The sequence below is a fragment of the Pteropus vampyrus genome, unplaced genomic scaffold (assembly GCF_000151845.1).
Source record: "Pteropus vampyrus isolate Shadow unplaced genomic scaffold, Pvam_2.0 Scaffold72, whole genome shotgun sequence".
Lineage (NCBI taxonomy): Eukaryota > Metazoa > Chordata > Mammalia > Chiroptera > Pteropodidae > Pteropus > Pteropus vampyrus.
In genome coordinates, this window is record NW_011888853.1 from 414,237 (window position 1) to 419,018 (window position 4,782).

Consider the following 4,782-nt stretch of genomic DNA (forward strand, 5'->3'; position numbering starts at 1 on the left):
GTGTCAGTCAGTCCCACCCCCAGGGCCTGCCGCTGGGGAGGGATCAGCAGAGCCCTGCATGCTGCGAATCTCTGCTTGTTCCCAAACCCACACACAGCATATGACAGACATTCCCAAACCTGTGTTCATACTTTCAACATGAAGACACAGCCCAGGTTAGCAAGAGTTGCACAAACCAGCCACAGCCAGGCTGTTTTGATTCGCAGGCGCCTGCGAGCCGGAGGGTGTGGGGGCGGGGCGGGGGCACAGAGGGAGGGAGCCCCCCCTGCCTCCCCCTGCCCTCCCATGGGGTCCCAGCCAGCCCTTCCCTCTGGGACGTTTGACACCCCTTTTCTGGCCTGAATAACAAGCCCTGAGCGAGCTCTTCATGGGAGAGGGGGAAGTGGGGTAGAACTCAGAGGAGTCGGAAGTCGCTGGATGAATGGAGCTTTGTTTACCCCTCCCGCAGTCGCAAGCTGGGCTGGGGGCAGAACCGACCCGAGGCCCAGGCCGAGGCCTCCCCACCAGGATTCCACAGGGCCACCCCAGCGCCTCCCCGCCCCTGAGAAAGTGCTTTGTAAACGAAATCTCTATGCAAATGTTGTTTTATTATTATTACGCCACCCCTGCCTCCAGGGCTGGGGACATCTGAAAATGCTTTCAAAGGAGCTTTGTAGGGCTCTAAGTAGGGCAGGCCTCCCCTCCTCCTGGCCTGGCTCCCTCTGTGGCCTTCCCTCTCACTGGAGCTGGTGTTCTTCTGAGTCGCACAGGACTCGATGCCACAGAACCCACCGCCCTCCTGCAGCCGGAGTGGTGGGCCGCACCCTGCCGGGCCACAAAGAGCCAACGAGAACGAGCCTGCTGGTGTTTGCCTTCCCATGGCAGTAAATAGCTGGCGAGATAGACGCCTGGAGTCCAGGCAGGGAAGGGAAGGGATCCAGGAGTTTCCAGAAGCCTGAGCCTCCCCGTGACCACAGTCCCAGGAAGGCTGAGCTCTGGGCTGTGGGGAAGATGTTGCAGAGATGGATGCCCATCTCCCAACGCTCCATCGTTAGTTTGGCATAAGAATGACAGCCCCTGGCATCCGTGGCTTTTGCTTCACCAAAATACTTTCTATAGCAGATTGAAATATCCTTGTCCCCAAGGTTGTCCCAAGTCCTGACACCCGATATCTGTGAACGTGACCTAATTTGGAAACTGGGTGTTTGCAGATGTAATTAAGGACCTCGAGGTGAGACCATTCTGGAACTCAGAGTGAGTCCTAAACAAAATGATCGGTTTCCTTATGAGAAAAAAAGAGAGGAGATTCGAGACACGTTGCTACAGAAAAGGCCCAGAGAAGAAGACCGTGTGAACACAGAGAAGCCCGGACTTCCGGCCTCCGGACCTGTGAGAAAATAAATTTCTGTTCTTTCGAGCCACCACCTTTGTGGCGAATTGTTCCGGCAGTCCCAGGAAACTAATACGTCTTCCCACTTAGACACTGAGTTTCGAAAGTCCTCACCCCTTTCACAGACGAGCACGTAGAAACACCGAGAAGCTGGGTGACTGCCAAGGTGCCGTAGCTAATTAATGTCACCTGGGAGTCTGATCTGCGTGTCCCACCTCCAAAGCCCTCCATCTCACTCAGGCTGGGGGAACTGCCCCCCACAACCCCGTCACACTACCACCTCTATTGTCCTGATGATGCCCTGGAGAAGGGGCCAGGGCTGGCAGCTGGGTGCCCTGGCTCTGGGACGTCCCTCTGGAACCCCATAATTTGCTCTCCTGTGCCCTGGAGCTTCTCCCCAGCTCTCTTGTTTTCATTTGTTAATTAATTCAGGACACACAAATCACTGCATAAACAGGGGTCCTCATTTCCGATCACCATCATTATGGGGCTCTCGTCTGACTCCGGCTGCAGACTTCCCAGACAGGCACCACCCTGCTCCTTCCCCTTTGTAAATGCGTCGCTGGGAGCCCTAGAATTCTCTGGCAGCCACTGGCAGAGCTCACCGCGCCCGGCCCCCTGGCCTTGCATCAATCACAGCCAGTGCCCTTCTGGGCAGAATGCGGCCACACTCTCCTTTCCGGCGTCCGTGCCTCTGCCTTACGTGCCACTCGACACCCTTCATCCGTGATAAGGGTGCAGACGGTGGCATCGGACAGGCCAGGATTCCAATGCTGGCTCTACCAGTCCCCAGCCTGTAATCCTAGGCTGGTCGTTTAACCACCTCTCTGAGCCCTGGATTCTGAAGCAGTAAAATGGGACTCGTGGCAGGATGTCCTTGGGGGGCCGACAGTAAGTGAGAAGTGCAGATGCACGTGTGACACCGGGAAACAGTCTTTTCTGGGAGTCAGGGGCCATGAGGCACCAGGGACGGGTGCAGCCTGGTGCTCAAGGCCCCAGGTGTCCTGCACAGGTCCACGGGGCCCCCCTTCTCAAGCTGATCATCCCTAAGGGCTGTGACAGAAGGTGCTGTGGGGGCTCCATGCTCTTCACATGTCATTAGAGGGCCTGCACTAAGGCCGCTGGGGATGGGCCTGGCAGCTGGATAGCCACGGTGGGGGGTGGGGTAAGGGGAGCCCCAGTGACCCACAGCAGCTGCCACGTAGCCCCAGGGACAATGAGCCAGTGTGCCCTGCCCTCTCCATTGCTCTTCATGCCCCAGAGATGCCACTTGGTGAGGACAGCTGTTGGCCTCATAATGGCCACTTGAAGTGCAGGGCAGGGAGATCTGGCAACCAGGAGGTCCTGCCCTGTCTTCTCCCGGGGGCTCGGTCCCTGGGCCCCTGGTGGTTCTAGGAACTACGTGCTGGGAGAGGCATCTCCCCCCGGGGGCTCAGGCATAGTGACCAGTGAGCCACCCCAGGGCCTCCTCCGCTGCTCATGGCAGCCGTTCAGGTTGCTTCTACCCATTTCGCAGGTAAAGAAACCAAGGTCCGGAGGGGTGGAGAGACTGCCAAGCCTGCACAGCCGGGAGATGCTGGAACGAGGACCTAGAATCCCAGCCTTTGCTATTATTAGGGCGTAATCAGTGGAGGGTCACACAGGCTCAGCCTACACCACCTGAAGTCCAGCTCCCTCCAGGCTGCCGAGGCGAGGTGCAACAGGGTGGGGGCGGGGGGTACAGGCAAGTATGTACGTGGGGGATATTCATGGGGGGCGTCTCGAGAGCAAGACTAGGCTTCTGAGTGGGCACGGCAGTTGTGCTTTGGGTCCGAGAGTCGAGGAGACAGGATGTTTGGGGCTCAGGGAGCCAGCCCCGGCCAAGGGAGCGTCCCAAGAGCTTTTCCCTCCGCTGTTGTTACCGAGTGCCTTGGTCTTCAGGTCACCATCCCCTCTCCTCTGCTTCTGTGCCCAGAGCCCATGGAGGCTGCCCTAAGCATCCTGGGACTTGGCGGGAAGCCTCCGTGGGCCCTGCTCTACCCACTGCCCTGTGCCTGTGGCAAGGGAGCCCTGTCACCAGAAGCTCAGGGGACACCACAGGCCCGGACCCTCAGCAAAAATGAATGATCAGAAGTACAAGGTGACAGCAGTTCAGGTGTCACTCGAGTTTCTTCTTCCTACTTCTCCACAGTCCTTCCAGCTTCCCTGGTCAAGCTTCTGGCCCCACCTGGCCTCTGGGTAGCTATTCATTCATTCATGCATTCATTCCCTCACTCAAAAATATTTCTGAGCCTCTACTCACTTTAGAGGCTGTAGAATGAACAAGACACAGCTGCTGCCTAAGAGGGTGTGGTAGGCAGAATAATGCCCAAATGCCCACGGCTTAATGTCTAAAACCAGTGACTATGTTACCTTACATGGCAAAAGGGACATACAGATGTGATTTAGTTAAGGATCTTGAGATGGGGAGGTGATCCTGGATTATCCAGGTGGACCCAAGGTAATCAATCACAGGGTCCTTGTGAGAGGAGAGGCAAGGGGGTCAGAGGGAGGAAGGGGAGAGGGGGAGAGACTTGAGGATTTGAAGATTTGAATGTGCTACGCTGTTGGCTTTGAAGATGAGTAGAACTATGAGCCAAAGCATGCAGGTGTCCTCTAAAAGCTGCATGAGACACAGACCTGCAGCCACCTTGATTTCAGCTGACTCCCAGAACTATGAGATGATACACCTGTGTTGTTTTAAGCTACTAACTGTGTAATAATTTAGTACAGCAAGAATAAGGAAACTGAGACAGAGGGGAAGTGACCAATGAACAGGAAACAGACAGCATTACACGCCGCCTACAGGACCGCTTAGCTCCCACCTGAGTGTCCAGGAGAGGTTTCTGGGAGGACGGATAAGAAACCAAGCTGTCGACAGGTAGAGCACTATCAAGGCGGTATGGGCCCGTGCTCCCAGAGGTAGCACTGCAGTCCCATTTGGGAAACCATTTCTGGTTCTGTGAGGCTGCATCTGGCAATTCGGCTGCTGAGAGAGGCTGGGAGCCTGGCCTGGGGAAGGGCTTTGAACCTGAGGCCTTGGGAGTCATGGAAGGAGCCAGCCTTGCGGTGTTGGGCTCAATTTGCATTTTAGAAAGAGCCCTCTGGCTGTAAAGTTCTGGGGCTACTCCTCACGAAAGAGCCCCGAGAAGGGTCTCCAGCAGGGCAGGTGCCGGAACCCAGGAAAGATGCCCTACCCCGCAGACCTGAAGCGCTCAGTGCTCCGAACACAGATGTAGATGGTCAGGATGGACCATGACCGTTAGCAGCCCTCTAATATCGATCCCCACATCCCGGGGGACAGTCTGTGTACCTCCTGGGGTGACAGGCCCCTGCCCTCACCTGGGGGAAGGAAAGGAAGGCTTCTACAGAACCCAGAACTGCCCGCCAGCCGT